Source organism: Eptatretus burgeri, chromosome 8, assembly GCF_056783735.1.
Source record: "Eptatretus burgeri isolate ZD-2024b chromosome 8, Ebu_testis_v1, whole genome shotgun sequence".
NCBI lineage: Eukaryota > Metazoa > Chordata > Myxini > Myxiniformes > Myxinidae > Eptatretus > Eptatretus burgeri.
Window position 1 is genome coordinate 2,957,716 of NC_140968.1, and position 25,270 is coordinate 2,982,985.

Genomic DNA, 25,270 nt, shown 5'->3' on the forward strand with positions numbered 1-25,270 from the left:
GTGTGTCTCCTCCACAACTCCAAAACCATGAAACCTATCAGCCTGAAACTTTGCCTGCACACCAAGAAAACTACAAGGAAGTGAAAGTGAAAATTGGATGTTTGGGTTAATTAAAACATCCCTTTTGAAGATAATTAACGGCGTCACTTAATTATATCCTTCATTTGACGATCCTTAACAACCTCGCTCTCTGGGGTATTAATGTGTAACCAAGGTAATTTTGCCTGGGTCTGAAGTGGCCATGTTTTTTTGGCCTGCTCAACTATGCCTTGACTTGGAACAGGCCGCAACGATTTTTTCACAATAAAGTTGTTTTTTCTCTTTCCTCACTCATATAAATTATCGAATGCCTGTTCATCATAGCTATGAATCGTTGTGTACATCACTTTTGTAAGTTCTATAGTTTTCAAATTAGGAGCTTGGAGCGATTTCATGTATTATATGATACGATTTTCCACGATCTAATTAAAGTATGTGATCGAAATGTGATTTCGGATTTGAGGATCGGATATTGTCCAGACGAAATAAATGTCGAAATCTGTTGTGAAATCTGATAATTTAAAGAAATAACGAGTCTTATAACTAAACTGATATACCTATTTACTTCAAGCAAGCAAAGTTATGTTCCCTCCTTCTTCAGACACACAAAAGAAAATGTGAAATTTCCAAACCAATAAACTGATCTTTTTCTACTGTTTGGAGAATTATATTGAGTGAACAATATCTGTGTCTATATTTTCGAAGGTTTCGTGAGGTGCTCGAAAGGGAATCAAAAAAAAATCTGGTGAAAAAAAAACGGACATTATAAAAAAAAAAGTTATAACGTTTGCGCAGTTAAGCTGCAACGCTTTTGTGGATAAAGTCATTATTCAAACAAATTCATATTATATCATTAACTGCTGCTTAGCTTTAAAGTTAAAGGGATCCTATATGATATGCAGCGACAGCCAGGCCAAACCATTCCTTATCAACCATTTAATTGGATGGACACTGACCGCACCCCGTCACCCCCCCCCCGAGTGAGTGGTTCATGCTCCGTCGCCCCGGATCGAGTGGTTCGTGCTCAGCCGCCCCCGTACGAGTGGTTCGTGCTCCGTCGCCCCCGAACGAGTGGTTCGTGCTCTGTCGCCCGCGAGCGAGTGGTTCGTGCTCTGTCGCCCACGAGCGAGTGGTTCGTGCTCCGTCGCCCGCGAGCGAGTGGTTCGTGCTCAGTCGCCCCCGAGCGAGTTGTGGCGAAATAACACCCAATTTCTGAGCCATTTGCCGTATTAACGTGTTTTCTAAATTACCGAGCCAAATTTTTTTTCCCCATCTGTGACACACAGCTGTTTATGAAGATTAATGTTTGTGAACATCTCCGTGAAACATCTATATAAATACAACGTTGTTTTTTGGTGAAAGCTACTCAAGGTTTCTAGGTTGTATACAGTACGTACGGTAGTCGGTAATCTCACCGACTCCAACCTGCCGATTCCCGAAAAATTGCCGATATCGGCTAAGCACTAATGTGTGCATACATGCGTGCGTGCGTGCGTGCGTGCGTACGCTGTTCATAAAGCACAACATATTCTCTCTGCTAACTCCACTATCCCCACCCTCCCTCTCTTTGTCCCATCCTTGCTTTACCCCCTCCAAATACAGTGCAGCACCCTCCTCCCACACCTCTCTCACCCTCCCCTCCCCTGTCTGTCTGTCTCTGGACATATCCGAACAGTGGTCAGGTCTGGGCGGCGTTGTTGGTCTCCGGACGCGTCCGGGCGGCGTTGTTGGTCTCCGGACGCGTCCGGGCGGCGTTGTTGGTCTCCGGACGCGTCCGGGCGGCCTTGTTGGTCTCCGGACACGTCCGGGCGGCCTTGTTGGTCTCCGGACACGTCCGGGCGGCCTTGTTGGTCTCCGGACACGTCCGGGCGGCCTTGTTGGTCTCCGGACACGTCCGGGCGGCGTTGTTGGTCTCCGGACACGTCCGGGCGGCGTTGTTGGTCTCCGGACACGTCCGGGCGGCGTTGTTGGTCTCCGGACACGTCCGGGCGGCGTTGTTGGTCTCCGGACACGTCCGGGCGGCGTTGTTGGTCTCCGGACACGTCCAGGCGGCGTTGTTGGTCTCCGGACGAGTCCGGGCGGCGTTGCTGGTCTCCGGACGCGTCCGTGTGGTGTTTGTCTCAAAATGTATCTGCGCGGTACTTATATCCAGACGGGAGTTTGTCTCTGGATGTGCCAGGCGATGTTCGTCTCTGTATGTGTCCAGAGGGTGTTTGTCTCCGGACGTGCCTGGGTGGTATTTATAGTATGACCGGTAGAAAATGGATTTCAGACATTATTTTGTTTCCATCTTCACTGTTATTCTATGCAATCATTTAGATGAGACAGTATGAATCGTAATTAACGCTCCACCACACGTCTGCCTTCCTTTCCTCTCACTGTCTTTCCCTTCCCACACCCCTCCTCACTCCTTTCATCTCTATCTCTTTCTCCCCCACCCCCCTCCACCCCCTCTTTTTTTCCAACAACAGAATTTGTGTGGAGGCTTTATCAATTTTAATTTAATCGACATATGCGGAGCATGACGAACACTCCCCGAATATCCATTGGACAGAGTCGTACACCAAAGTGTCACCTCCAATCCGGAGGCCTCAGCCCAGCAACTCTGGCAAACAGACAAAGATTGCATGGTCAACATTAGTGAACCATCAAACGGAGCCGCCCAATACAATTTCGGGCTGATTTACCCTCATCAGGACGGCATACCAATAAATATCTAACCAATGATGACCACATTCATCATTTAAACATCAAATGCACCTCCTGGCTGTAACGGTAAGTATCGGCTGCAGATTATGTCTCACATGGAAAAACCACATCATCCGCAAAGGACAACTGTTCCTCTGCACACCCAGACGATTGTTCCCGCTCATGCAAGCAATTCAACCAAAAGGCACGTGGTCGAAATTGGCGGGTAAATCGAAATATGTGGAATGTGACGAGCACTCCCATTTTAATTTTTATGCAAAAAAATAAAATAAAATAAAATTAAACCTCTTCCAAATCACAAAACAAAACAAGACAGCAGGAGATAAGTGGCTAGAATTAACATGTATCGGGGTTGCAAGAATGAATTATGCATTCATTTTAACTTTATAAACTACTCGCGTGAATCGGCTTCCTACGCTCGCCTCTCCACACGTCATATATACATATATATATATTTATATATATATATCTATATGAGATACATTGGTACCATACTCTCTGCAGAGCATTGGTGCTGCCTCAGCAGTCTGCTTGGCTATGGGGAACAATCCTGACGTCGCCACGCCGACACACGATACCAGCATGCTGGCACTCATTTTGCCGACCTCTGAAGGAGGACAGGCCGAGTTAACCCCACCTGGTATTAATTCAACAGCTGAGCGGGATTTGAACTCAGGACGCCAGAATCCAAAGCCCACCACCCGAACCATTAAGACAACACGAGGTATATAGATATAAGATATAATAGATACAATATATAATAGACATAAGATAAAATAGATACAAGATATAATAGATATAATATAGAAGAAAAACAGACAGAAGATAAAACAGAAATAAGATATAATAGATATAAGATATAACAGACATAAGTTATAAGATATAATAGATACAAGATATAATAGATACAAGATATAATAGATACAAGATATAAGAGACATAAGATATAATAGATATAAGATACAATTGATATAATTGATATATAATAGATTTAAGATATAACAGACACAAGATATAATAGATACAAGATATAATAGATACAAGTTATAAGATATAATAGATATAAGATATAATATATTTAAGATATAATAGAAAAAAGATATAATAGACATAATAGATATAAGATATAATATATATAATTGATATATAATAGATTTAAGATATAATAGACAAAATATATAATACACACAAGATATAACAGAAACAAGATATAATAGATATAAGTTATAAGATATAATGGACACAAGATACAACAGACACAAGATATAATAGACACAAGATATAATAGACACAAGATATAATAGACAAAAGATATAATAGATACAAGATACAATAGACACAAGATACAATAGACACAAGATACAATAGACACAAGATACAATAGACAGAAGATACAATAGACAGAAGATACAATAGACACAAGATATAATAGACACAAGATGTAATAGAAACAAGATATAATAGATACAAGATATAATAGATACAAGATATAATAGATACAAGATATAAGAGATACAAGATATAATAGATACAAGATATAATATATACAAGATAGAAAAGACACAAGATATGATAGATAAAGATACGATAGATACAAGATACAATAGATACAAGATATAATAGATACAAGATATAATAGATACAAGATATAATAGATACAAGATATAATAGATATGATATAATAGATCAGATATAATAGATCCAAGATATAATAGATAGAAGAAATAAAAGATAAAAGATACAAAAGAAACAAGATAGAATAGATACAAGATAGAATCTAAACAAGATATAATAGAAACAAGATATAATAGATCCAAGAAAGAATAGATACAAGGTATAATAGAAAAAGATATAATAGAAAAAGATATAATAGATACAAGATACAATAGACACAAGATATAATAGATACAAGATATAATACATACAAGATATAAGACAGAAGATATAATAGACACATGATATAATAGATACAAGATATAATAGACACAAGATATAATAGAAACAAGATATAAGAGAAACAAGATATAAGATAGAATAGATACAAGATATAATAGATACAGGATATAATAGACATAAGATATAATAGATACAAGATATAATAGATACAAGATATAATGGATAAAGATACAAGAGATACAGGATATAATAGATATAAGATATAATAGAAAAAAGATATAATAGATACAAGATATAATAGACATAAGATACAATAGATACAAGATACAAGAGAGACAAGATACAATAGATACAATAGATATAATAGATACAAGATATAAAAGACAAGATAGAATAGATTCAAGATACAATAGAGAAAAGACATTATAGAGAGAAGATATAATAGACACAAGATACAATAAATACAAGATATAATAGATATAATTGACAAGATATAATAGATACAAGATATAAAAGATACAAGAGAGAATAGAGACAATATATAATAGATACAAGATATAATAGATATAAGATATATAGATTTAATATATATATACACAAGATATAATAGAAACAAGATATAATAGATACAAGATATAATAGATACAACGTATAATCGATACAAGATATAAGACAGAAGATATAATAGACACAAGATATAATAGATACACGATATAAGAGATACAAGATATAATAGATACAAGAGAGAATAGATACAAGATATAAGACATAAGATATAATAGATACAAGATACAATAGATACAAGATATAATAGATACAAGATAGAATAGATAAAAGATATAATAGATACAAGAGATAATAGATACAAGATATAATAGATACAAGATATAATAGATACAAGACATAATCGATACAATAGATACAAGGTATAATCGATACAAGATATAATAGATACAAGATATAACAGACAGAAGAGAGAATAGACACAAGATATAATAGATACACAAAATAAAAAATGACCGTTTTTACAGCTATTTTTTCCCTGCTGTGCAGGGGTTAGGCTTTTTCTTGAGGCAATGTTTTATGGCCGGATGCCCTTCCTGACGCCAACCCTGGTCGCCTCTTACGACACACAGGGATATGGTACACCTATTCTAACCGGGGCATACACGGGGACCAGTACACTGGTACTCACTTCGCCGACCTCAGAAGGATGACAGGCTGAGTCAACCCCCTGGTGTTAATTCAGCAGCCAACGGGACTTGAACTCAGGACCCTGGGATCCCAAGCCTCCACCCTAACCACTAAGCCAACACCAGGCTTACACGATATAAGAGATACAAGATATAATAGATACAAGAGAGAATAGATACAAGATAAAAGACATAAGAAAGAATAGATACAAGGTATAAGAGAAAAAGATATAATAGATACAAGATATAATAGATACAAGATATAATAGATATAATAGATAAGAGAAATAGATAAGATATAATCGAAGAGATAAAATAGATACAAGATATAATAGATATAAGATATAATAGATACAAGATTTAATAGATATTTTATAATAGATACAAGATATAATCGATACAAGATATAAGAGATACAAGATATAATAGATGTTAGATAAAATAGAAAAATAGATACAAGATATAATAGATGTTACATAAAATAGAAAAATAGATACAAGATATAACAGATATAAGATATAATAGATACAAGATTTAATATATATATATATATATATATATATATATATATATATATATATATATATATATATGTACACAAAAGATAATAGAAACAAGATAAAATAGAAACAAGATATAATAGATACAAGATATAATAGATAGAAGATGTAATTGATACAAGATATAACAGTTAAAAGATATAAAAGATAAAAGATATAATCAATACAAGATATAATAGATACAAGATATAAGACATACAAGATATAATAGATATAAGATATAATAGAAACAAGATATAATATGTCTCAGATATAATAGATACAAGGTATAATATCTAAGATATAATAGATTTTAGATATAATAGATTCAAGATATAATAGATACAAGATATAATAGATACAAGATATAATAGACACAAGATATAATAGACACAAGATATAATAGATAAAGATACAAGAGATAAAGATACAATAGATACAGGATATAATAGATACAAGATATAATAGATACAAGATATAATAGATACAAGATATAATAGATACAAGATATCATAAATACAACATAGAATAGATACAAGATACAATAGATACAAGATACAAGATATAATAGAAACAAGATATAATAAATACAAGATATAATAGATAAAGATACAAACGACACAAGATATAATAGATAAGATATAATAGATAAGATTTAATAGATACAAGATATAATAGATGATACAAGATATAATTGATAGAAGATATAATTGATAGAAGATATAATAGAGAAAAGATATAATAGATACAAGATATAATCGATACAAGATATAATAAATACAAGATATAATAGATATAATAGATAAGATATTATCGATAAAATATAATAGATAAGATATAATAGATACAAGATATAACAGATACAAGATATAACAGATACAAGATATAAAAGATAAAGATATAATAGATTCAAGATATAATAGATACATGATATAATAGATACAAGATATAATTGATACAACATATAATAGATACAAGATATAATTGATACAAGATATAATTGATACAAAATATAATAGGTAAAAGATATAATATATACAAGATATAATAGATGCAAGGTATAATAGAAAAAGATATAATAGATACAAGATATAATAGATACAAGAAAGAATAGATGCAAGGTATAATAGAAAAAGATATAATAGATACAAGATACAATAGATGCAAGATACAATCGATGCAATATATAATAGATACAAGAGATAATACATACAAGATATAATCGATACAAGATATAATAGATAAGAGGTATAATCGATACAAGATATAATAGACATAAGATACAATAAATACAAGATATAATAGATATAATTGACAAGATATAATAGATACAAGATATAAAAGATACAAGAGAGAATAGAGACAATATAAAATAGACAGAAGATAAAATAGACACAAGATATAATAGATACACGATATAAGAGATACAAGATATAATAGATACAAGAGAGAATAGATACAAGATATAAGACATAAGATATAATAGATACAAGGTATAATAGATATAAGATATAATAGGTATAAGATATAATAGATAAAAGATATAATAGATACAAGATATAATAGATGCAAGGTATAATAGAAAAAGATATAATAGATACAATATATAATAGATACAAGATATAATGAAAAAGATATAATAGACACAAGATACAATAGACACAAGATACAATAGACACAAAATACAATAGACACAAAATACAATAGACACAAGATACAATAGACACAAGATATAATAGATACAAGATATAATGGAGAAAGATACAATAGAAACAGGATATAATAGATATAAGATATAATAGATAAAAGATATAATAGATACAAGATATAATAGACATAAGATACAATAAATACAAGATATAATAGATATAATTGACAAGATATAATAGATACAAGATATAAAAGATACAAGAGAGAATAGAGACAATATATAATAGATACAAGATATAATAGATATAAGATATATAGATTTAATATATATACACAAGATATAATAGAAACAAGATATAATAGATACAAGAGAGAACAGATACAAGATAGAAGACTGAAGATATAATAGATACAATATATAATAGATACAATATATAACAGATAGAAGATATAACAGATACAAGGTATAATCGACAGAAGATATAATAGATACAAGATATAATAGATACAAGATTTAATAGATACAAGATATAATGGATAAAGATACAATAGATACAGGATATAATAGATATAAGATATAATAGATAAAAGATATAATAGATACAAGATATAATAGACATAAGATACAATAGATACAAGATACAAGAGAGATAAGATACAATAGACACAATAGATATAAGATATAAGATATAATAGATATAAGATATAATAGATACAAGATATAAAAGACACAAGATAGAATAGATCCAAGACACAACAGAGACAAGACATTATAGATAGAAGATATAATAGACACAAGATACAATAAATACAAGACATAATAGATATAATTGACAAGATATAATAGATACAAGATATAAAAGATACAAGAGAGAATAGAGACAATATATAATAGATACAAGATATAATAGATATAAGATATATAGATTTAATATATATATATATATATATATATATATATATATATATATATATATATATACACAAGATATAATAGAAACAAGATATAATAGATACAAGAGAGAATAGATACAAGATATAAGACTGAAGATATAATAGATACAAGATACAATAGATACAAGATATAATAGATACAAGATACAATAGATACAAGATAGAATAGATACAAGATATAATAGATACAAGATATAATCGATACAAGATATAATAGATACAAGGTATAATCGATACAATATATAATAGATACAAGATATAACAGACAGAAGATAGAATAGACACAAGATATAATAGATACACGATATAAGAGATACAAGATACAATAGATACAAGAGAGAATAGATACAAGATATAATAGATACAAGATATAATAGATACAAGATATAATAGATACAAGATATAATAGATACAAGATATAATAGATACAAGATATAATAGATACAAGATATAATAGATACAAGAGAGAATAGATACAAGATATAAGACTGAAGATATAATAGATACAAGATACAATAGATACAAGATATAATAGATACAAGATAGAATAGATACAAGATAGAATAGATACAAGATAGAATAGATACAAGATATAATAGATACAAGGTATAATCGATACAATATATAATAGATACAAGATATAACAGACAGAAGATAGAATAGACACAAGATATAATAGATACACGATATAAGAGATACAAGATACAATAGATACAAGAGAGAATAGATACAAGATATAATAGATACAATATATAATCGATACAAGATATAATAAATACAAGATATAATAGATATAATAGATAAGATATTATGGATAAAATATAATAGATAAGATATTATAGATACAAGATTTAATAGATACAAGATTTAATAGATACAAGATATAACAGATACAAGATATAATTGATACAAGATATAATTGATACAAGATATAATTGATACAAGATATAATAAATACAAGATATAATAGATAAAGATACAAACCAGACAAGATATAATAGATAAGATATAATAGATACAAGATACAATCGATACAAGATATAATAGATACAAGATATAATAGATACAAGATATAACAGACAGAAGATACAAGACATAAGATATAATAGATACAAAGTATAATAGATATAAGATATCATAGATACAAGATATAATCGATACAAGGTATAAGAGAAAAAGATATAATAGATACAAGATAGAATAGATACAATATATAATAGATAAAAAATATAATAGATACAAGATATAATAGAAACAAGATATAATAGATACAAGGTATAATAGAAAAAGATATAATAGACACAAGATATAATAGACAAGATATAATAGACACAAGATATAATAGACACAAGAGAGAATAGATACAAGATATTATCGATACATGATATAATAGATGCAAGATATAATTGATTCAAGATATAATAAATACAAGATATAATAGATAAGATATAATAGATAAGATATAACAGATAAGATATAATAGATACAAGATATTAGAGATATAAGATATAATAGATGCAAGATATAATAGGTAGAAGATTTAATAGGTATTATATAATAGATACAAGATATAATAGATACAAGATATAATAGATACAAGATATAATAGATACAAGATATAATCGATACAAGATATAATCGATACAAGATATAATCGATACAAGATAAAATAGATATAAGATATCATAGATAAAAGATATAAGAGATCTAAGATATAATAGATATTAAGATTATAATAGATAAAAGATATAAGAGATAAAAGATACAATAGAAATAAGATACAATAGATACAAGATACAATCGATGCAAGATATAATAGATACAATATATAACAGATATAAGATATAATAGATACAAGATATAATAGGTATAAGATATAATAGATATGATATGATATATACAAGATATAATAGATACAAGATATAATAGATAGAAGATAAGAGATACAAGATATAATAAATATAAGATATAATAGATACAAGATATAATAGATACAAGATATAAGAGACATAAGATATAATAGATATAGGATAGAATAGATATAAGATACAATTGATATAATTGATATATAATAGATTTAAGATATAACAGACACAAGATATAATAGATACAAGATATAATAGATACAAGTTATAAGATATAATAGATGTAAGATATAATATATTTAAGATATAATAGAAAAAAGATATAATAGATATAAGATATAATATATATATATAATTGATATATAATAGATTTAAGATATAAGAGACAAAATATATAATACACACAAGATATAACAGAAACAAGATATAATAGATATAAGTTATAAGATATAAGACACAAGATACAACAGACACAAGATATAATAGACACAAGATATAATAGACACAAGATATAATAGACAAAAGATATAATAGATACAAGATACAATAGACACAAGATACAACAGATACAAGATATAACAGATACAAGATACAATAGACACAAGATACAATAGACACAAGATATAATAGACACAAGATGTAATAGAAACAAGATATAATAGATACAAGATATAATAGATACAAGATATAATTGATACAAGATATAAGAGATACAAGATATAATAGATACAAGATATAATAGATACAAGATAGAAAAGACACAAGATATGATAGATAAAGATACGATAGACACAAGATATAATAGATACAAGATATAATAGATACAAGATATAATAGATACAAGATACAATAGACACAAGATACAACAGATACAAGATATAATAGATACAAGATATAATTGATCGAAGATATAATAGATACAAGATAGAAGAGATACAAGGTATAATAGAAAAAGATATAATAGATACAAGATACAATAGATACAAGATATAATAGACACAAGATATAATAGATACAAGATATAATACATACAAGATATAATAGATATAAGATATAATTGGTCGAAGATATAATAGATAAAAGATATAATAGATACAATATATAATAGATATAAGATATAATTGATCGAAGATATAATAGATAAAAGATATGATAGATACAAAATATAATCGATACAAGATATAATAAATACAAGATATAATAGATATAATAGATAAGATATGGATAAAATATAATAGATAAGATATAATAGATACAAGATTTAATAGATACAAGATTTAATAGATACAAGATATAACAGATACAAGATATAATTGATACAAGATATAATAAATACAAGATATAATAGATAAAGATTCAAACGACCCAAGATATAATAGATAAGATATAATAGATAAGATATAACAGATACAAGATATAAGAGATAGAAGATATAAGAGACACAAGATATAAGAGACAAAGATATAATAGATACAAGATATAATAGACACAAGATATAATAGATAAGATATAACAGATAAGATATAATAGATACAAGATATTATAGATATAAGATATAATAGATGCAAGATATAATAGGTAGAAGATTCAATAGATATTATATAATAGATACAAGATATAATAGATACAACATACAATAGATATAAGATATAATAGATACAAGATATAATAGATACAAGATATAATCGATACAAGATAAAATAGATATAAGATATCATAGATACAAGATATAAGAGATCGAAGATATAATAGATATTAAGATTACAATAGATAAAAGATATAAGAGATAAAAGATACAATAGAAATAAGATACAATAGATACAAGATACAATCGATGCAAGATACAATAGATACAATATATAACAGATATAAGATATAATAGATGCAAGATATAATAGGTATAAGATATAATAGATATGATATGATATATACAAGATATAATAGATACAAGATATAATAGATACAAGATAAGAGATACAAGATATAATAAATATAAGATATAATAGATACAAGATATAATAGATACAAGATATAAGAGACATAAGATATAATAGATATAGGATAGAATAGATATAAGATACAATTGATATAATTGATATATAATAGATTTAAGATATAACAGACACAAGATATAATAGATACAAGATATAATAGATACAAGTTATAAGATATAATAGATATAAGATATAATATATTTAAGATATAATAGAAAAAAGATATAATAGACATAATAGATATAAGATATAATATATATATATAATTGATATATAATAGATTTAAGATATAATAAACAAAATATATAATACACACAAGATATAACAGAAACAAGATATTATAGATATAAGTTATAAGATATAACAGACACAAGATACAACAGACACAAGATATAATAGACACAAGATATAATAGACACAAGATATAATAGACACAAGATATAATAGACACAAGATGTAATAGACACAAGATATAATAGATACAAGATATAATCGATACAAGATATAATAGATACAAGATATAATAGATACAAGATATAAGAGATACAAGATATAATAGATACAAGATATAATATATACAAGATAGAAAAGACACAAGATATGACAGATAAAGATACGATAGATACAAGATATAATAGATACAAGATATAATAGATACAAGATATAATAGATACAAGATATAATAGATACAAGATATAATAGATACAAGATATAATAGATATGATATAATAGATACAAGATATAATAGATATGATATAATAGATCAGATATAATAGATACAAGATAAAATAGATAGAAGATATAAAAGATAAAAGATACAAAAGAAACAAGATATAATAGATACAAGATATAACAGATACAAGATATAATTGATCGAAGATATAATAGATACAAGATAGAAGAGATACAAGGTATAATAGAAAAAGATGTAATAGATACAAGATACAATAGACACAAGATATAATAGACACAAGATATTGTAGATACAAGATATAATAGACACAAGATATAATCGATATAAGATATAATTGATCGAAGATATAATAGATAAAAGATATAATAGATACAAGATATAATAGATATAAGATATAATTGATCGAAGATATAATAGATAAAAGATATAATAGATACAAGATATAATAGATATAAGATATAATTGATCGAAGATATAATTGATAAAAGATATAATAGATACAATATATAATCGATACAAGATATAATAAATACAAGATATAATAGATATAATAGATAAGATATAATAGATACAAGATTTAATAGATACAAGATTTAATAGATACAAGATATAACAGATACAAGATATAATTGATACAAGATATAATTGATACAAGATATAATAAATACAAGACATAATAGATAAAGATACAAACCAGACAAGATATAATAGAAAAGATATAATAGATAAGATATAATAGATACAAGATATAATACACATAAGATATAACAGATACAAGATATAACAGATAGAAGATATAAGAGACACAAGATATAAGAGACAAAGATATAATAGATACAAGATATAATAGATTCAAGATATAATAGATACATGATATAATAGATACAAGATATAATTGATACAAGATATAATTGATACAAAATATAATAGGTAAAAGATATAATATATACAAGATATAATAGATGCAAGGTATAATAGAAAAAGATATAATAGATACAAGATATAATAGACACAAGATAGAATAGATACAAGATATTATAGATACATGATATCATAGATACAAGATATAATAGACACAAGAAATAAGAGATATAATGCATAAGATATAATAGATAAGATATAATAGATAAGATATCATAGATACAATATATAATAGATATAAGATACAATAGATAAAAGATATAATAGGTAAAAGATTTAATAGATATTATATTATCGATACAAGATATAATAGATACAAGATATGATAGATACAAGATATAATAGATATAAGATATAATATATTAAAGATATTTCGATACAAGATACAATAGATACATGATACAAGAGATACAAGATACAATAGATACAAGATACAATAGAAACAAGATATAATAGATACAAGATATAAAAGATACAAGATATAATTGATACAAGATGTAATCGGTATAAGAAATAATAGATAAAATATATAATCAACACAAGATATAAAAGATACAAGATATAAAAGATACAAGATATAATAGATACAAGATATAATAGATACAATATATAATAGATACAAGATATGAGACACAAGATATCAGAGACACAAGATATAATAGATAAAGATACAAGATATAATAGAAACAAGATATAACAGATACAAGATATAATAGATACAAGATATAATAAATACAAGATATAATAGATACAAGATACAAGATGTAATAGAAACAAGATATAATAAATACAAGATATAATAGATAAAGATACAATAGATACAAGATACAATAGATAAGATATAATCGATAAGATGTAATAGATACAAGATATAATAGATATAAGATATAATTGATAGAAGATATAATAGATGAAAGATATAATAGATACAAGATATAACAGATACAAGATATAATAGATATAATCGATAAGATATAATAGATACAAGATATAATAGATACAAGATTATAATAGATACAAGATATAATAGATACAAGATATAATAGATACAAGATATAATAGACACGAGATATAATAGAAAAAGATATAATAGATACAAGATACAGGTCAGGTCTGGGAGCATGTGCCAGAACAGTGCGTCGCTGCGTCCACTTTCCGCCGGTACTCCAGGGGCCTCCGTCTGGCCATCCCCCAGGCAGATGCCAGGCCCATCCCCATCTCCTTGAGATGATGGTCAACCTGCTGCAACCATGAGGCACGTGGTCGGCCCACTGGCCTCCCACTCATGAGACTCCCTCGCTGAGAGAATCTGGTGAGCAGGATCAGCGTCAGGAAAACGAGCCACATGTCCATACAGCCGCAACTGATGCTCACGGACTATGCAGGTAACAAATCTCATCCGAGTCTCTCTCAGCAACCGCTCGTTGGATACAAAATCCGACCAGCGATAGCCAAGGATTCTCTGAAGAGACCTGGTACCAAAGGAATTAAGTCTCCGTCTCAGATCCTTGGTCAGAGTCCGAGTCTCGCACCCATAGAGCAAGACTGGAAGTACCAAGGACCTGAAGATTCGGACTTTAGTCCTCCCGCACAGGTACCGGCAGCGCCACACCCCATGATCCAGTGAATCCATGACTCCCCAGGCCCGACCCAGACGTCTATTGACCTCTGACTCGCAGCCAGCAGAGACATGAATATCACTGCCAAGGTAAGTGAATCTCTCCACGACCTCAACATCCTCACCACAAACAGACACAGACAGGACAGCAGCATCCAAGATGTCACCGAAAGCCTGAATCTTAGTTTTGACCCAAGAAACCCGTAATCCCAGCGGCTCCGACTCCTCATTCAGCACCTTGAGGGCCCCCAAAAGGATGTCTAAAGTCTCCGCAAAGATGACTGCATCGTCTGCAAAATCAAGGTCCGAGATCTTGACATTCCCAAACGATGCACCGCAACTTGATCTCTCCGACATCCTCCCTAAAATCCAGTCCATACAAGTGCTGAAAAGTGTGGGGGCAAGTACACATCCCTGACGAACTCCAGTAACAACTGGAAATAAGTCAGAGGTGGTACCACCACACTTCACAGCACTCTCACTACCAGAGTAGAGTTCAGACATCAGATCGATCAGATTTGGTGGCACCCCACGAAGACCAAGAATCCTCCAGAGGACATCCCGATTCACTGAATCGAACGCTTTACAGAGATCAACATAGGCTGCAAGCAGCCCCTGCCGAAACTCTCGTCTGCGTTCGGTGAGGACACGAAGTGCAAGGATACGGTCAATCGTTGACCTCTTTGGTGTAAAGCCTGACTGCTCTGGACGCTGGTGCTCAAGCAGATGGTGGCGAACCCTATCAAGAATTATCCGAGCAAAGATCTTGCCCAGCACTGCGAGCAGCGTCACCCCTCGGTAGTTGTTGCAGTCTTGGCGATCACCCTTCCCTTTCCAGAGAGGGACAACAAGGCCCCTCTTCCAGTCAGTTGGGATGATGCCTGTGTTCCAGGCAGAGCACAAAACTGCATGCAACGACACGAGTGCAGCATTTCCACCAGCCTTGAGAAGTTCGGCATGGATGCCACAGATCCCTGGAGCTTTGCCCCGTTTCAACTGGTTCACCGCAGGAAGTGTTTCCACAAGCGAAGGTGGACCACAGTTGATTTGAGGGTCAGCAACAGGGATTGTAACACCCTTGACGTCCAACTCGACAGCTGGGGGATCAGCCTGGTACAACCGCTCAAAGTAACCGGCCCAGCGGGCCTTCACTTCAGACTCCTCTGTCAAGAGCCTACCACTCTCTGCTCGAACTGCAGTGCTCCGAGGGATGAGCTTGGATGAACGTAATGCGCGAATTCCCCTGTAAGCTGAACGAGAATCACCTGTCCACAGGTGATGCTCTACACCCTCAGATTCCTCGCACATCGGCCTCCTTGTCACCCTCAGTGCACGTACAGTTTTACGGCTCAGCTCCCTGAACAGCTCAGCTCTGCCATTCAGCCTGGCCCTGCGACTCTGGTCAATGGTATCCAGTGTCCCTCGAGAGACAAAATTCTTCTTTGCCCTGCAGTGAGTTCCAAGACATCCACCGGCAACATCAAGGACGGTGGTCTTGAAGGCGCTCCACAACTCTTCAGGACCCCCCAAGTGTCCACTCAGCCTGTTCGCAAACTCCTCAGCTACTCTCTCATCCCTGAGCTTGGCAACATCCAGCCTAGACTGGGATGGTACCATTCTCCAGGATTTAAGGTGCAGCTTTAGAGTTGCTACAACAAGCCTGTGGTCAGTATTGAGGAACTGAGCACTCCGGTAGACCCTGCAGTTCAGGATCAGCCTCCAACGACCGTCAATGAGGACATGGTCAATCTCCTTTGCCACACCGCCAGCGTTGGAATACCAAGTCCAGCGATGAGCTTCTGGGCGCTGAAACCATGAACCAGCCACCCTAAGTCCATGACTTCTTGCAAAGTCAAGGAACTTAGTGCTATTCTGGTTCATAGTTCCTGACCCATGGGGACCAACACACACCTCATAACCATCCCTATCAGTTCCAGTCGTTGCATTGAAATCCCCCAAGACTAGAAGTGTATCTCGTCTGGGGCACTGATCAACCACAGACTCGAGTGTGGCGTAGAATGCATCCTTCACGGTGAGATCACTCGCCTCAGTCGGAGCATAAACAGAGACCAAGGAAATGACACCTAAGGAGTGACGAATCCTTAATCTCATAATACGCTCGTTGACCGGTGTTACCTCAATTATCATTGGGGTCAGCTTATTGGACACAGCTACAGCAACTCCTTGGGTATGGTAACCATCAGAGCGACCAGACCAATAGTAGGTGTAACCACCCACCACTATCTCGCCGCAATCCGGTCTCCGAACCTCAGAGAGAGCTGCAATCCCGATGTCCAAACGCTTGAGCTCAGATGATAACAGAGACAGGTGATCATCCTCTCTTAGGGATAGGACATTCCAGGCAGACCACCCGAAGGGACCGCCTCAGGTTAACCCAAGGAGACCGCCGTCTGGTGGACGACACCTCAGCACCACTCCGACACACTCTACCGCAATCTGACCCAGGGATGTTACCCCGTGGTTTCCCTCCGATCAAAGATTGGGGGTCGCGAAGGCTTTGCCCCAATCCCGTCATCCGGTGAGCTGCCCTGCGAAGGGAAGCTGCACAGGAGGTACTCCCACGGAGTGGGTTTTCAGATTTTTTTGCGTTTTTACGTTTTGCGGAATGAAGGGTTTTACGGTGGCCGGAGTGCAAATCCTGCCACCAACCTCCTAATAAGAAGTAACCCAACTGCAGGAGGACATCCGCAGACACAGTTGGGCACTAGATATGGATGGCCGTTGGCTCACAAGGAGCTCCTCCGCCCTTTGACAGGTTTTGTTTTTAATCCTGCTGGTTGTCCATATTCAAACACCCCCCTCACCACAAAACTTGGTGGGGGAGACGGTTTAGTCGCCGACAACCCGACCATGGAACAGGTTAGTACAGGTTTACATGGTACCTGTAGCAGGTCACAGATCGAACCTGACCTGACTGACATTATACAATAGATACAATAGATACATTATACATTAAGATACAATAGACAAGATATAATAGACACAAGATACAATAGACAAGATATAATAGACACAAGATACAATAGACACAAGATATAATAGACACAAGATATAATAGACACAAGATATAATATATACAATATATAATAGATACAAGATATAATAGAAAAAGATATAATAGATACAAGATACAATAGACACAAGATATAATAGACACAAGATACAATAGATACAAGATATAAGAGATACAAGATATAATAGATACAAGATATAATAGATACAAGATATAATAGATACAAGATATAATCGATACAAGATATAATAGATCTAAGATATAATAGATATAAGATACAACAGATAAAAGACATAATAGATAGAAGATATAATCGATACAAGAGATACAAGATACTATAGATACAAGATATAATAGGCATAAGATTTAATAGATACAAGATATAATCAATACAAAATATAATCGATACAAGATATTATAGATACAAGATATAAGAGATACAAGATATAAGAGATACAAGATATAATAGATATAAGATATAATAGATTCAAGATATAATAGTTGTTGTTCGTCTTTCGGCTGCTCCCATTTGGGGTTGCCACAGCGGATCATCCGTTATGATCCGCATACTGATTTGGCATAGGTTTTACGCCGGTTGCCCTTCCTGACGCAACCCTGGTCGGCTCGAACGACACAGGGATCTAGATTCAAGAAAAAATAGATACAAGATATAGTAAATACAAGATATAAGAGATATAATAGATATAATAGATAAAGATATTTTAGATAAGATATAATAGATAAGATATAATAGATACAAGATACAACAGACACAAGATATAATAGATTCAAGATATAATAGATTCAAGATATAATAGATACAAGATATAATCGATACAAGATATAATAGATACAAGATATAATAGATACAAGATATAATAGATACAAGATATAATAGATACAAGATATAATAGAAAAAGATATAATAGATACAAGATACAACAGACACAAGATATAATAGAAAAATATATCATAGCTACAAGATACAATAGACACAAGATATAATAGATACAAGATATAATAGATATAAGATATAAAAGATACAAGATATAATAGATACAAGATATAATAGATACAAGAAAGAATAGATGCAAGGTATAATAGAAAAAGATATAATAGATACAAGATATAATAGAAACAAGATATAATAGATCCAAGAAAGAATAGATACAAGGTATAATAGAAAAAGATATAATGCATACAATATATTATAGATACAAGATACAATAGACACAAGATCCAAGATACAGTAGAAACAAGATATAATAAATACAAGATAGAAGAGATAAAGATACAATAGATACAAGATATAATTGAAAGAAGATATAATCAATGAAAGACATAATAGATACAAGACATAATAGATACAAGATATAATAGATACAAGATATAATAAATACAAGATATAATAAATACAAGATATAATAGATAAGACATTATCTATAAAATATAATAGATAAGATATAATAGATACAAGATATAATAGACACAAGATATAATAGATACAAGAAAGAATAGATGCAAGGTATAACAGAAAAAGATATAATAGATACAATATATAATAGATACCAGATATAATAGAAAAAGATATCATAGATACAAGATACAATAGACACAAGATACAATAGACACAAGATATAATAGACACAAGATACAATAGACACAAGATATCATAGATACAAGATATCATAGATACAAGATATAATAGATACAAGATATAATAGATACAAGACATAATAAATACAAGATATAATAGATATAAGATCCAAGATACAATAGAAACAAGATATGAGATAAAGATACAATAGATACAAGTTATAATTGATATAAGATATAACAGATGAAAGATATAATAGATACAAGATATAATAGATACAAGATATAATCGATACAAGATATAATCGATACAAGATATAATAAATACAAGATATAATAGATATAAGAGATAAGACATTATCGATAAAATATAATAGATAAGATCTTATAGCTACCAGATATAATAGATACAAGATATAATAGATACAAGATATAATAGATGCAAGATATAATAGACACAAGATATAATAGACACAAGATAGAATAGATACAAGATAGAATAGATAAAATAGATACAAGATAAAGATACATGATATTATAGATGCAAGATATAATAGATACAAGATATAATAGATATAAGATATAATAGATACAAGCAAGAATAGATACAAGAAAGAATACACACAAGGTATAATAGAAAAAGATATAATAGATACAAGATATAATAGATACAAGGTATAACAGAAAAAAGATATAATAGAAACAAGATATCATAGATACAAGATATAATAGATACAAGGTATAACAGAAAAAGATATAATAGAAACAAGATACAATAGACACAAGATATAATAGACACAAGATACAATACACACAAGATATCATAGACACAAGATATAATAGACACAAGATATAATAGACACAAGATAGAACAGATACAAGAAAAAATAGAAACAAGATATAATAAATACAAGATATAATAGATAAAGATACAAACGACACAAGATATAATAGATAAGATATAATCAAGATATAATAGATAAGATATAATAGATATTAGATATAATTGATAGAAGATATAATTGATAGAACATATAATAGAGACAAGATGTAATCGATACAAGATATAATAAATACAAGATATAATAGATAAGATATTATCGATAAAAGATAATAGATAAGATATAATAGTTACAAGATTTAATAGATACAAGATATAATAGATAAAAGATAGAATAGAGAGAAGATATAATAGATACAAGATATAACAGATAGAAGATATAAGAGATACAAGATATAATAGATAAAGATATAATATATATATAAGATATAATAGATAAAAGATATAATATGTACAAGATATAATAGATACAAGGTATAATATAAAAAGATATAATCGACACAAGATATAATAGATACAAGATAGAACAGATACAAGAGAAAATAGATAGAAGATATAATAGACATAAGATAGAATAGATACAAGATATAATAGATACATGATATAATAGATACAAGATATAATAGATTCAAGACATAATAGATTCAAGATATAATAGATTCAAGATGTAATAAATACAAGATATAATAGATAAGATAGAATAGATACAAGATATAATAGATACAAGATATAATTGATACAAGATATAATAGATCCAAGATATAATAGATCCAAGTAATAATTGATACAAGATATAATAGATACAAGATATAATTGATACAAGAAATAATAGATAAAAGATATAATTAATACAAGATATAATCAATACAAGATATAATAGATTCAAGATATAATAGATACAAGATATGAGATAGAAGATATAATAGATACAAGATATATCGATACAAGATATAAGAGATAAAATATATAATCTATACAAGATATAATCTATACAAGATATAATCTATACAAGATATAATCTATACAAGATATCATAGAAACAAGATATAATAGATACAAGATATAAAAGAAACAAGATATAATAGATACAAGATATAATAGATACAAGAGATAACAGATACAAGATATAACAGATACAAGATATAACAGATACAAGATATAAAAGATAAAGATATAATAGATCCAAGATATAATAGATCCAAGATATAATAGATCCAAGATATAATAGATTCAAGATATAATAGATACATGATATAATAGATAAAGATATACGCGATACAAGGTATAATCGATACAAGATAAAAGACATAAGATATAATAGAAACAAGATATAATAGATACAAGAAAAATAGATCCAAGATATAATTGATACAAGATATTATCGATACAAGATATAATAGATACAAGATATAAGAGATAAAATATATAATCTATACAAGATATAATCTATACAAGATATAATCGATACAAGATATCATAGAAACAAGATATCATAGAAACAAGATATAATAGATACAAGATATAATAGAAACAAGATATAATAGAAACAAGATATAATAGATATAAGATATAATAGATACAAGATATAATAGATACAAGAGATAATAGATACAAGATATAATAGATACAAGATATAATAGATAAAGATACAATAGATACAAGATATAATAGATACAAGATATAATAGATACAAGATACAAGATATAATAGAAACAAGATATAATAGATAAAGATACAATAGATACAAGATATAATCGATAAGATATAAGAGATAAGATATAATCGAGCCTGGTGTTGGCTTCGTGGTTAGGGTGGCGGCTTGGGATCCCAGTGTCCTGAGTTCAAGCCCCGTTGGCTGCTGAATTAACACCAGGGGGTTGACTCAGCCTGTCATCCTTCCGAGGTCGGCGAAATGAGTGCCAGTGTACTGGTCCCGGTGTATGCCCCGGTTAGAATAGGTGTACCATATCCCTGTGTGTCGTAAGAGGCGACCAGGGTTGGCGTCAGGAAGGGCATCCGGCCATAAAACATTGCCTCACAAAAAGCCAAACCCCTGCACAGCAGGGAAAAATGGCTGTAAAAACGGTCATTATATTTTTAGATAAGATATAATCGATACAAGATATAATAAATTCAAGATATAATAGATAAGATATAATCGATATAAGATAGAATCGATAGAAGATATAATAGATACAAGATATAATAGATACAAGATATAATAGATACAAGATATAATCGATATTAGATAGAATAGATCGAAGATATAATAGATACAAGATATAATAGATAGAAGATATAAGATATACAAGATATAATAGATACAAGATATAATAAATACAAGAAATAAGAGATATAATAGATACAAGATATAATAGATACAAGATGTAATAAATAAAAGATATAATATATACAAGATAAAATAGATAAAAGTTATAATAGATCCAAGATACAATAGACACAAGATATAATCGACACAAGATACAATCGACACAAGATATAAGACACAAGATATAATAGACACAAGATATAATAGATACAAGATATAATATATACAAGATATAAGATACAAGATATAATAGACACATGATATAATAGATACAAGATATAATAGACACAAGATATAATAGACACAAGATATAATAGATACAAGATATTATAGATACATGATATAATAGATACAAGATATAATAGATACACGATATAATAAATACAAGATATAATAGATAGAATAGATAAGATATAATAGGTATAAGATATCATAGATACAAGATATAATAGGTATAAGATATAATAGATACAAGATATAATAGGTATAAGATTTAATAGATATTATATAATGGATACAAGATATAATAGATACAAGATATAATAGATATAAGATATAATAGATACAAGATATAATAGATACAAGATAGAACAGATATCAGATAAAACAGATGTAAGATATAATAGATACAAGATATAATAGATAAAAGATATAATAGATATAAGATACAATAGATGCAAGATACAATCGATGCAATATATAATAGATACAAGAGATAACAGATATAAGATATAATAGATACAAGATATAATAGGTATAAGCTATAATAGATATGATATGATAGATCCAAGATATAATAGATACAAGATATAATAGATACAAGATATAATAGATACAAGATATAATAGATACAAGATATAATAGATACAAGATATAATAGATACAAGATATAATAGATACAAGATCTTTTCCTTCTTCTTTCGGCTGGTCCCGATAGGGGTCGCCAGAGCAGATCATCCGTCTGATCCGCATGGTGATTTGGCACATGTTTTACGCCGGATGCCCTTCCTGACGCAACCCTGGCCGCCTCTTACGAAACAGGGATATGGTACACCTATTTTAACCGGGGTATACACCAGCCCAGTATACTGGTACTCATTTTGCCGACCTCAGAAGGATGACAGGCTGAGTCAACCCCCTGGTGTATTCATTCAGTGGCCCAACGGGGCTTGAACTCAGGACCTTTTGGATCCCAAGCCGCTGCCCTAACCATTGTGCCAACACCAGGCTCGATAATCGATACAAGATATATAGATATATATATATATATACACAAGATATAATAGAAACAAGATATAATCGGTGCAAGGTATAATCGATACAAGATATAATAGATACAAGATATTATATATACAAGATATAATAGATACAATATATAATAGATACAATATATAACAG

At 30.2% G+C, this 25,270-nt stretch overlaps 1 protein-coding gene across 3 annotated transcripts in view; it reads right to left on the minus strand.

Annotated features, from left to right (window-relative positions):
• The window catches only part of URB1 (URB1 ribosome biogenesis factor), a 175,519-nt gene that overhangs the window by 72,686 nt on the left and 77,563 nt on the right, over positions 1 to 25,270 (minus strand). The gene's annotated exons all lie outside the window — the stretch shown is intronic.